At 35.7% G+C, this 12,984-nt stretch overlaps 1 protein-coding gene across 10 annotated transcripts in view; it reads right to left on the bottom strand.

Moving 5' to 3' along the window:
- TNRC6A (trinucleotide repeat containing adaptor 6A) overlaps positions 1–12,984 on the bottom strand; it is a 211,175-nt gene that overhangs the window by 108,307 nt on the left and 89,884 nt on the right. The window contains exon 6 of one of the 10 annotated variants that reach the window (XM_049699023.1): positions 5,490–5,604. The exons of 8 other annotated variants lie outside the window; for them this stretch is intronic. The gene's annotated coding sequence lies outside the window, so the exon portion shown is untranslated. Of the gene's footprint in view, positions 1–5,489; positions 5,605–12,984 lie in introns of those variants that run through there. One more of the 10 variants, XM_033426012.2, reaches the window with a different exon arrangement.

Here is a 12,984-nt window from a genome sequence, read left to right as displayed (position 1 = left end):
AGTAGTGTATTGTTTATCCTCCATGCGTTTGTATTTTTTACATATTTTTTTCCCTGTAATTGATAACTAGTCTCATAGCGTTGTGGTCCGAAAAGATGCTTGATATGATTTCAATTTTCTTAAATTTACCAAGGCTCGATTTGTGACCCAAGATATGATCTATCCTAGAGAATATTCCATGAGCACTTGAGAAGAAAGTGTATTCTGTTGTTTTTGGATGGAATGTCCTGTATCAATTAGTCCATCTTGTTTAATGTATCATTTAAAGCTTGTGTTTCCTTCTTTATTTTCATTTTGGATGATCTGTCCATTGGTGAAAGTGGGGTGTTAAGAGTCCCCTACTATGATTGTGTTACTGTCGATTTCCCCTTTTATGGCTGTTAGCATTTGCCTTATATATTGAGGTGCTCCTATGTTGGGTGCATAAATATTTACAATTGTTATATCTTCTTCTTGGATTGATCCCTTGATCATTATGTAGTGTCCTTCTTTGTCTCTTGTAATTGTCTTTATTTTAAAGTCGATTTTGTCTGATATGAGACTTGCTACTCCAGCTTTCTTTTGATTTCCATTTGCATGGAACATCTTTTTCCATCCTCTCACTTTCAGTCTGTATGTGTCCCTAGGTCTGAAGTGGGTCTCTTGTAGACAGCATATATATGGGTCTTGTTTTTGTATCCATTCAGCCAGTCTCTGTCTTTTGGTTGGAGCATTTAATCCAGTTACATTTAAGGTAATTATCTATATGTATGTTCCTATTACCATTTTCTTAATTGTTTTGGGTTTGTTATTGTAGGTCTTTTCCTTCTCTTGTGTTTCCTGCCAAGAGAAATTCCTTTAGCATTTGTTGTAAGCTGGTTTGGTGGTGCTGAATTCTCTTAGCTTTTGCTTGTCTGCAGGGGTTTTAATTTCTCCATCAAATCTGAATGAGATCCTTGCTGGGTAGAGTAATCTTGGTTGTAGGTTTTTCCCTTTCATCACTTTAAATATGTCCTGTCACTCCCTTCTGGCTTGCAGAGTTTCTGCTGAAAGAGCAGCTGTTAACCTTATGGGGATTCCCTTGTACGTTATTTGTTGTTTTTCCCTTGCTGCTTTTAATATTTTTTCTTTGTATTTAATTTTTGATAGCTTGATTAATATGTGTCTTGGTGTGTTTCTCCTTGGGTTTATCCTGTATGGGACTCTCTGCACTTTCTGGACTTGACTGACTATTTCCTTTCCCATATTAGGGAAGTTTTCAACTATAATCGCTTCAAATATTTTCTCAGTCCCTTTTCCTCTTCTTCTTCTGGGATCCCTATAATTCGAATGTTGGTGTGTTTAATGTTGTCCCAGAGTTCTCTGAGACTGTCCTCAATTCTTTTCATTCCTTTTTTCTTTATTCTGCTCTGCAGTAGTTATTTCCACTATTTTATCTTCCAGGTCCCTTATCCATTCTTCTGCCTCAGTTATTCTGCTATTGATTCCTTCTAGAGAATTTTTAATTTCATTTATTGTGTTGTTCATCATTGTTTGCTCTTTATTTTTTTTCTCTTTATTAATTTTATTTATTCATTTATTTTGGCTGTGTTGGGCCTTCGTTGCTGCATGTGGGCTTTCTCTAGTTGCGGCGAGCGGGGACTACTCTTTCTTGTGGTGCATGGGCTTCTCACTGTGGTGGCTTCCCTTGTTGTGGAGCACAGGCTCTAGGAGCATGGGCTTCAATAGTTGCAGCACATGGGCTCAGGAGTTGTGGCTCGTGGGCTCTAGAGCGCATGCTCAGTAGCTGTGGCGCATGGGCTTAGTTGCTCCGTGGCATGTGGGATCTTCCTGGACCAGGGCTCGAACTCGTGTCCCCTGCACTGGCAGGCAGATTCTTAACCACTGTGCCACCAGGGAAGCCCTGTTTGCTCTTTAGCTCTTCTAGGTCCTCATTAAATGTTTCTTGTATTTTCTCTATTTCCAAGATTTTGGGTCAACTTTACTATCATTACTTTCTATTCTTTTTCAGGTAGACTGCCTGTTTCCTCTTCATTTGTTTGGACTGGTGGGTTTTTACCTTGCTCCTTCATCTGCTGTGTATTTCTCTGTCTTCTCATTTTGCTTAACTTACTGTGTTTGGGGTCTGCTTTTTGCAGGCTGCAGGTTTGTAGTTCCTGTTGTTTATGGTGTCTGCTCCCAGGGGGTAAGGTTGGTTCAGTGGATTGTGTAGGCTTCCTGGTGGAGGGGACTGGTGCCTGTGTTCTGGTGGATGAGGCTGGATCTTGTCTTTCTGGTGGGCAGGACCACATCCGATGGTGTGTTTTGGGGTGTCTGTGAACTTATTATGATTTTAGGCAGCCTCTCTGCTAATGCATGGGGTTGTGTTCCTGTCTTGCTCGTTGTTTGGCATAGGGTGTCCAGCACTGTAGCTTCCTACACTCAATGTAGTTCATTGAGTGGAGCTGGGTCTTAGCGTTGAGATGGAGATCTCTGGGAGAGCTTTCGCTGTTTAATATTATGTGGGACTGGGAGGTCTCTGGTGGACCAATGTCCTGAACTTGGCTCTCCCACCTCAGAGGCTCAGGCCTGACACCTGGCTGATTCACAAAGACCCTGTCAGCTACACGGCTGAACCATCCTTCTAATGTATCTGAAACTCACTTTGACTTTACTTGTCTAATTTTCCACAATTTCTCCCAGAACCCAGTGGCTGTAATTAAGGATCTTGAGCACAGGTTCCAACAGAGCAGAAGGGTAGCATACTGGAGCTGAAGGACCTAAAAATTCTTAAAGAGATCTCTGTACTCTATAGAATATTAACTGAAACCCCTTGCTTAGCATAAAAGAACCCTTCTTCAAGAACTCTTACTACATAACCTACCCTATTTCTTAGAATTCCTATTTTGTGTTCCAGTGACACTGAGTTATTGCTACTTTCTCATGTTTTCCAAAGCCTCTCTGACTTAAACATGTTATTTCTTCTGGGCGGAACATCTCTCCTATTATGTCTACTTAACATAAACTTCTACTTCAAAGCCCAGCTCAAATGCTTCCTACTTTAATAAACCTTCGCTGAGGTTCTCTGGACCTCATACTAATATAGATGGGATTCATGTATCAAAACTAACCTAGACTTCACTGATTGTTTTCCCCTCCTATTCAGGTGGAAACAGCCCCCCTAGAAAGGACCCCTTGAGCATTTAGGGCTGGAATCTTACATGTTCTCATGAGATAATTCATTTTATCCAGTCACTGCTGCCATGTAAGGTCCATAAGAGTGGGGACTTGTCTGTGATGTTCAGAGTTGTATTTCCAGTACCTACAGTGGTGCCCAGGAGTATCAAACATTGAATTAATATTTGTTGAATGATGAAGAATGAATGTTGTCTTTCTTCCAAGCAGTCCCACCAGGTGTGTCAAGGAGCATCATTGTTCTCCCAGGTACCTGCTCGTGACCATCTTGACTACCAGCAAGAAATAGATTCTCTTAGACATCTGCTTACTTTTTTAGATCTGCTGGGTTTTGCTTTATCTTACAGATGCAAGCAACATTCTTTCATAATGCTTTTGTTTTCCCACCAGATCCACCAGGCACCTTCATTGTTTTGTTGAGGATAAAGTAGGTACATCTACCTCTTACTAGGTTCCTCAACATTTACTGCTAAAGTAATCAGTTATTGTTTCCCTTTTTCTCTGAATTGAACAAGTGATAATGGCACCTGCTTTGCCTTGAGGGCAAATCTCCCTTACTCTCAGTCCGTTAACTTTGATGAAGAAATGCTGCATTGAGCATTTTTATATTTAAATTTTTTTATACCCACTGACCAAATTTAGGGTAATTTTAACACTAAAATAAATATAGTAAGGGATTATAACCCTCTGAATAAAATAGGAAACTATACATCTGCATAGACACAAATGTATATCATTCATTCAACATTAGGTGAGGAATAGGGGCTTCCTCATCCACTTCCAACCAAGGTGGAGCAACCAAAACTCTATTTACCCTCCCTTCTGAAAAAGCTAAAAATACAAACAAAATTTATGAAACAACAGTTTTTAAGATATTGAACATCAAGGAGTGAAAGAGAGTGATCCCTGAGAGAGGGGAAACAAATGAGGCGAGCCCTATGATTGCCCTAGATTACTGTTTGAGGATAGTTTCCAGGCTATGGTACAGTGGTACAGGGAGGGGGAACCCAAGCAGAGAGGACTCCCTGAATTGAGACAATGTAGCTGAGAGTCTGGAGCATTCAAGGTGGCTAGATTGACAGGTCAGAGGCCCAGAAAGCAGAGAACCACACACATGGAGGACTCTGGAGATCTGCAGAGGGTCATGTTTGGGTCTTTAGCTGAGAACTGAATAGTGCCTTCATGTCATGAAATAATTCAAGATTGGGAAATATTGGAAGGATTAGAGGAATAGAGTCAGATAACAACAGGCTTCTTGTTAGAAACAATGCAAGCAAGAAGACATGGAACAACATATTTCAAGCATTAAAAGAAAAAAATATTAGTCAATCTAGAATCCTATTACCTTCAAAAATACTTTTAAAATTAAAGATGAAATAAAGACAGACTTTTCAAGCTTAGAAAATCTGAAATAATTGTCACCAGCAGATCTGTACTACAAAAAAAAAAAAAGTGGTAAAATGAAGTCCTCAGACAGAAGGAAAATGAGCGAGATAGAAATTCAGATTATATAAATGAATAAAGCGCACTGCAAATGGTACCTACATAGGTAAATCATAGATAACTATGAAAAATACTTTTCTTATTATTTAAATATCATTAAAAGATAATTGTTTAAAACAAAAATGAGAAAAACATATTGTGGGGTTGACAACATATGCTGAAATAAAATGTAAGACAAAGTAACACAAAATCTGGGAGGGGAGAAATGGATGTATTGTTGTAATGTCTGGTTACTAAGGTGTATACTATTGCTTAAAGGTAGACTATGATAAGTTAAGGCTGTAAATGTAAACCCGGCAGCAACTGCTAAAATAATACAATAAATAGTTAAGGCTAATAAGCCAACAGAGGAGTAAAAAGGTGTAAAGTAAGGATTCAACTTTATTCTTTTGCAGGTGGATATCCAGTTTTCCCATCGCCATTTGTTAAAAGACTGTCCTCCAACCATTAAAAGTTCTTGGCATCCTACAAAGTAGTAAAATGAAGTCATAAAAATTACAGAACTAAAAGTATACAGGGAAAAAAAAAGGAAAATAGAAAGAAAGAACAAACAGGACAAACAGAAAACAAATAGCCAAAATCTAAAATTTAAATCTACCAGGTCACATCAGATATAAGTTGTCTAAGCATCTCAATTAAAGGCAGAAATAGAACGGATAAAAATGAAGGATCCAACTGTATGCTGCATACAAGAAACCCCTTTAAATACTAAGACACAAACAAGTTAAATGCAAAAGGATGGAAAAAATAAACTAGGCTAACACCAATCCAAAGAAAGCTGAAGTGGTTATATTAATACCAGACAAAGTAGATTTTAAAGCAATGACTATTACCAGGGAAAAGGATGATTCTTTTGTAATGATAATGGGTCACTTCATCAGGAGGGCACGACAATCCTAAGTTTATGCAGCTGCTAGGAGGGCTTCAAAACAGCAAAAATTGACATAACTGAAAGGAGAAAAAGACAAATCCACAATTGTAGCCAAAGATTTCAACACCTCTCGCTCCATAATTGATAGAACAAGTAGACAGAAAATCAGTAAGAACATAGAACACATGAACAATATTATCAACCACTTGACTTAATTCACATATACAGATTACTCCACACAATAACAGCAGAATACACATCCTTTTCAATTGCATGCAGAATGCTTATGAAGATAAACAATATCCTTAGCCATAAAAAGTCTCAATAAATTAAAGAGAATTCCAATCATACACGGCATATTATCATACTCAACAGAATAAAATTAGAAATTGATAACAGAAAAAGATCTGAGAAATCCCCAAATATTTTGAAACAAAATAACACACTTCTAAATAACCCAAGGGTCAAAGGAGAGATCAAAAAGGAAGTTATAAAGTATGAAAAATGAAAATATACCAAAATTTGTAGAATGTACCTAATGCAGTACTTAGAGGGACATTTATAGCACACTAAATATCTATATTAGAAAATAAGGTCTCAAATCAATGACCTCAGTTTCTACCTTAAGACATTAGAAAAAGAAAAGCAAATGAAACCCAAAATAATAAGAAAGGAAATAATAAAGATCAGGATGGTAATAAGTGAAAGAGAAAAAAAAAGAGAGAGAGAGAGAAATATCAATGAAGCAAAAAACTAGTTCTTTGATAAACTAGTTTTATCAATAAAATTCATAAATGTTTAGCCATGAAAAAAGATAGAAAACACAAAGCAGTAATACCAGAAATGAGTGAGGTGATAACACTACAAATTCAATAGACATTAAAATGATAATAAGGGAATATTGTGAACCAGCTTATGCCAAAAATTCAGCAACTTACGTAAAATGGTCAAATTCCTTGAAAGACAAACTAAAAAACTCACTCAAGAAGAAAGAAATGACCTGCATGGTCCTTTATCTATTTAAAATTTTAACTTTATATTTTAAAACTGTCCCATGAAGAAAACTCCAGGTTAAGGTTTCTTCATTTATTCTAGCAAATATTTAAGAAATAAATAATGTAAAAATCTACCAAACTCTTCCATAAAATCAAAGAGGAGGAACTATTTCCCAATTCCTTCTAGGAAGTCAAAATTACTCCAGTAACAAAGGCTAAGATATTACAAGAAAAGAAAACTACAGACCAACATCTCTAATGAACACAAATGCATGAATTTAAAATTTTTTTGCAGAACAAACCCAACCATATATAAAAAGACATATAAATATTCCACAACCAAGTGGAGTTTATCCCAGAAATGAAATCAATGTAATTCATCATATTATAAAACTATAAAAGAAAAACCACATAGTCATCTCAATAGATGCAGAGAAAGCTTTAGACAAAATACAATATTTATTCCTTATTTAAACAAAAAAAACCTCATAGCAAACTAGGAATAGAAGGGAATTTCCTCAACATGATAAAGGGTATCTATAAAAATTCTACAACTAACATTGTACTTAATGATGGAATACTGAATATTTTTCCTCTAATATCAGGAATAAGACAAAGATGCCTGCTCGAACGTCTTGTATTCAACATTGTTCTGGAAGTTCCAGTCAATGCAAAAAAGTGGAAATGAAGAAGTACAACTGTCTTTATTCACTTTCTATGCAGAGTGTTCAATGGAATCTACAAAAATACTACTAGAATTAATAAGTAGGTTTAGTAAGGCTGTAGGATACAAAAGCAACATACAAAAATCACTTATATTTCTATACAATAGCAATGATCAATAGGAATTTGGAATTAAAGATCACAACCATTTTCAATGGCATCAAAAATATGAAATGCTTAGGGATAAATCTGACCGAACATGTGCAAAACCTATACCCTGATAACTACAAAATATCACTGAGAGAAATTAAAGTATACCTAAATAAACAGAGATATATGGTGTTTATGAATCGGAAGACTCAGTATTATTAGGATGTCAGTTCTTCCAATTTGATGTATAGATTTAATGTAATGATAATCAAAATCCCATCAGGTTTTTTGGGGGGGGGCAGTTTGGTAAAAATTGACAAGTTGATTCTAAATCTCATCTAGAACTGTAGAGGACATATAATAGCAAAAATAACCTTGAAAAAGACCAAACAACTGGTGGATGTAGACAACCCAGCTTCAAGACTTACTAGAAAGCAGCAGTTATCAAGATAGACAAATGGATCAATGTAACAGAACAGAGAGTCCAGAAATAAACCTATACACATATGGTCAATCTATTTTCAGCAAAGACAATTCAGTGGAGTGAAGATAATCTTTTCAATAAATTTTGCTGGATATTTATATGCAAAAAATAGTACCTCAACCCTTACCTCATATCATATACAAAGATTAACTCAAAATAGATAATATACCTAAACATGAAAACAAAAACTAAAAAACTTTGAAAAAAAAACTCAACTACTTTTGGAAGTAAATATAGGAGAAATCTTTGTGATCTTGGGTTAGGCAATGATTTCATAGTCACCAAAAACACAGTCCATAAGGTATCAGAATTAAACATTTCCACTCTTTAAAAGATGCTGTTCAGAGAATGAAAAGCCACAGACTGGGAGAAAATATTTGCAAATCACATAAAGAATTTAGATCCAGAATACAAAAAGGCGTCACAAAACTCAATAATAAGAAAGCAACCTATTTTTTTTAAATGGGCCAAAGATTTGAACAGACCTTCAGTAAATAAGATATATACATGCTCGAAAGCTTTAGTAATTAGAGAAATGCAAATTAAAACCACAGTAAGATACCACTACTCACCTAAAAAAATGTCCAAAATTAAAAAGACTCATTATACTATTGTTGGTAAGGATGTGAAGCAACTGTAGTTCTCATACACTGCTGGTGGGAATGTAAAATTACTCGATTATTTTGGAAAACCATTTTGATAGTTTTTTTGAAAAAGATAAGCACACACCTACCTTTTAACCTTGTGATTACATTCCCAGATTCTTACCCAAGTGATATGAGTGCATTTGTCCATACAAAGACTTGTGCATGAATGTTCATAGAAGCTTCATTTGTAACACTTCAAAACTAGAAACAACCCAATTGTCCATCAACAGAAGAATGGATAAACAAACTGGTATAAATCTATATGGTGGAATATTCTTCCGCACTTACAAGGAATGAGCTATTGATATATACAACATGGATGAACTCAGACCAAAATTAGTACAAATTGTATGGTTCAGTTTATATAAAATTCTAGAAAGTGCAACTTATTTTATAGTAATAGAAAGTAGATCAGTGCTTGCCAGGGGATGGGGAAGATTCAGGGCAAGACGAGAGGGAAAAATTACAAAAAGGCAAGAGAAAACTTTTGGGGGTGATGGATATGTTTACTATTTTGATTGTGGTGATGGTTTCACAGCTGTATACATAATGTCAAAACTTATCAAATTATACACTTTAAATATGTGAGTCAATAAAGCTGTCCCCCCCCAAAAAAAAAAAGTTTGGCAAAAGGAACAGGATATTTACATAATTTCAAAACACCTCCCACAAAATACTCAAAAATGTAAAAGGAAAATGAGTAACTTTACATTGGAGAAGCCTGACAGACACCCGCTTAGTCGAATGATCAAAGTGAACATCATCAAGAGACGGATACTTCTAAATCTAGCACCACCTGGTAGGATGCAATGAGAAGAACACAGCATCATTTTGTGCCGTTCCTGTCAAAGATGCATTACTCGAACCTGATCATGAGGAAACCTCAGACCAACTAAATTGTGGGGCATTCTTCAAAATAACTGACTTGTCATTTTTTTAAGTGTTAAGGTTATGAAAATCAGGGAAAGACTGGCTGAAGGAGTTTAAAGAGATACGGCAAACAAAAACAATGCTTGATTCTGAACTGGATCCTTTCCCTACAAAGACATCATTCAGATAATTATGGACCTGAAAAGCGTTTGAGGATTAGATGATATTAATGTTAATTTCTGGATTTCAATCATTGTATTAAGGTTATGCAAGAGAGTTTCTTAGCTCGTAGGAAATATACACTAATTTATTCCAGGGTGATGTGGCATGGATTTGGGTCTATTTTCAGGTTGTGTCAGCAATTTACTCTCAAATGGTTCAGGGAGAAAAAAGTTCTTTTTCTGTACTTCCAACTTTTCTGTTAATTTGTGATTGTTAAAAAAAAATTCTTCTATTTACAACTTTGTTAATGTGCTTGAGATATCTGTGGAACAGATTCATAAAAGTGGACTAACTGGGTCAAAGTTTATGAACATCTTTAAATGTGATAAGTATCACCAAATTGCCTTTCAAAGAGATTGTGCCAATTTATAACCTGGCCAACAGTTTATGAAAGCATTTATTTCCTCTCACTCCTTTTGGACACTATTAAACACTTTTATCTTTGCCAATCTGTTATCTCATTTTAATTTATATTTCTTTAGTCACTAGCAAGGTTGAGAAACTTTTTATGTGTTTAAAAGCAATTTGGACTTCTTTTTTGTGAACTACATCTTCATATCCTTTGTCCAATTTTAAAGCTATTCATATTTTCCTTTTTATTTATGAGCTCTTTGTATATTAAAGAAATTATTTTTTTGTAGTCTGAATTGTAAACACTTTTTTTCTAGCATGTTATTTATCTTTTAACTTAGTCTATGCTGTTTTTATACTATGCAGCTATTTTAATTTTTATGTTGCCATTTATTCCTGTTCAGCTTCTGAGTTTTGTGGCTTGCTTAGAAAGATTTTCTTCGGTTCAAAATTATATGTGTGTGTACACATGTTCATGTTTTCTTATTTTTTGTGTCACTTATTTACATTTAAATTGTTTATTCGTCTGGAATTTATTTGGTGTAAGAAATCAGATAAGCACCCAGCTTTAAGTTATATTTTCTCAAATGGCTAGCCAATTACCCCAGTACTGATTACTCCATCGTATGATTTTACTTCTTTTCTCCCTGATTTGAAATACAGCTTTACCGTATACTAGCTTCTCAAACGTACTTAGGTCTATTTCTGAATTCTAACCTGTTTCGTTAATCTGCCTTTCTTTTCATGTAGCAGTACCAAACTTTTTTCATAAAAGCAGCTTTATAATATGCTTCAATGCATACTAGGGTTAATCCTTCTTTATTAGTTTTCTTCTTCAGAATTTTCCTGGCTAGCCTCACTTGTTTATTTTTCCATTTGAACTTTAGACTCAGTGAGTCTACTTCCAAAAAAAACCTCATAATGTATTTTTATTGATATAAAGTTAAAAACAAAGGTTAATTTAGGGAGAATATGCATCTTTACACCATTAAATCTTCTTATAGATGAACAGGGTATGTATTTTCATTTGCTGCTTCTTTCATTTTCCTTCATTTTTGTTTTGCCAACATTGTAAAAGTGGGTGTTGGTGCTCTTTTAAGTACAATATTTTTCTTCCTTTTTTTTAATAGCTTTTTTTCTGAAACATAAGAATGCTGTTGATTTTGGATATTTGTTTCGTAACCAACTACTTTTCAGAATTAATTCATTGTGTATAAGAGATTGTCTTAACTTTTTTAAAGAGATTTTTCAATAGTACTCTTGGATTGTCTAGATATGTAATTATATTAGCTGCGAATAATCATTACATTGTCTCCACTTCGGAATTCTTAAACTTCTTACCTTTAAATCTTGGTACATCTAGAACAATGTTTAAAAATAGCTGTTTAAAAAAAAAAGCTGAATGATACTCAATACTCTGTAATGACCTATATGGGAAAAGAATCTAAAAAAGAGTGGATATATGTATATGTATAACTGATTCACTTTACTGTATGCTGGAAACTAACACAACAACGTAAATCAACTATACTCCAGTAAAAAATTTATTAAAAAGTTTACTGAGATGCTTTTATGATTGATAAAACAAAAATTTCAATTAGTGAAAAGAAAAAAGCTGAATGAACTACAAAAGTGAACACACACATGTAACTCCACACATCCCCCTCCCAGTTTCCACCCCAACACCCCTCCCTCCAGGAAACCACCACCCTTGTTACAGCAAACAGGTTGTGGTGCATTATGGTTTTGAGATGCTACTGGATTCTGGTTTGCTTATCAACAATATGCTGGCTTTGTGGAAAAAGTTGACTTTCTTTATATAGTAGGTTGAAAATTACTAAATTGCCAATATTCAACTGTTTTGGAACTACAGAAACAACAACTGCATTGGAGAAGATTTAAACAAATTAAAGGACATCCAGAATGCTTAATATTGTTAAGATGGCAGCACTCCTCAAATTGATTGAGAGATTTAACACAATCTGCATTGGAATACTAGCTGGATTCTTTATAGAAATTGCCAAGCCAGTCCTAAAATTTATATGGAAGTATAAGGGACCCAGAATAGCCAGAGCCATCTAAAAAAAAGAACAAATTTGGAGGACTCATATTTCTTCTTCTTTTTTTTTTTTTTCCGATATGCGGGCCTCTCACTGTTGTGGCCTCTCCCGTTGCGGAGCACAGGCTCTGGACACGCAGGCTCAGCGGCCATGGCTCACTGGCCCAGCCGCTCCGCGGCATGTGGGATCTTCCTGGACCGGGGCACGAACCTGTGTCCCCTGCATTGGCAGGCGGACTGTCAACCACTGCGCCACCAGGGAAGCCCGAGGACTCATATTTCTTGATTTCAATATTTACTACAAAACATAGTAAATAAACAGTTTGATACTGACATAAAGATAGACATATAGATAAATGGAATAGAATTGAGAATCTGGAAATAAACCCTCACGTTTATGATCAATTGATTTTCAACAAGGCTATTAAAACAATTCAATGAGAGAAAGAGTCGTTTTTCAACAAATGGTGCTGGGACAACAGGATAGTCAAATGCAAAAGAATGAAGTTTGACCCCTAACTTATGCACATAAAAACATTAACTCAGGATGGATCAAAGGCCTAAATGTAAGAACTAAAACTGTAAAACTCTTAGAAGGGGCTTCCCTGGTGGCACAGTGGTTGAGAGTCTGCCTGCCGATGCAGGGGACACAGGTTCGTGCCCCGGTCCAGGAAGATCCCACATGCCGTAGAGCGGCTGGGCCCGTGAGCTATGGCCGCTGGGCCTGCGCGTCCGGAGCCTGTGCTCCGCAATGGGAGAGGCCACAACAGTGAGAGGCCCGCGTACCGCAAAAAACAAAACAAAACAAAACAAAAAAAACAACCCAGTCAAAAAATGGGCAGAAGACCTAAATAGACATTTCTCCAAGGATGACCAACAGTTAAATGAAAAGATGCTCAACATCGCTAATTACTAGAGAAATGCAAATCAAAACTACCATGAGGTATCACCTCATACCAGAATGGCCATAAACAAAAAGTCTACAAATAATAAATGCTGGAGAGGGTGTGGAGAAA

The sequence above is a fragment of the Orcinus orca genome, chromosome 16, assembly GCF_937001465.1.
Source record: "Orcinus orca chromosome 16, mOrcOrc1.1, whole genome shotgun sequence".
NCBI classification, from domain to species: Eukaryota; Metazoa; Chordata; class Mammalia; order Artiodactyla; family Delphinidae; genus Orcinus; species Orcinus orca.
The sequence above is the reverse complement of the archived record's forward strand: the minus strand, read 5'-3'. Positions and strand labels throughout refer to the sequence as shown.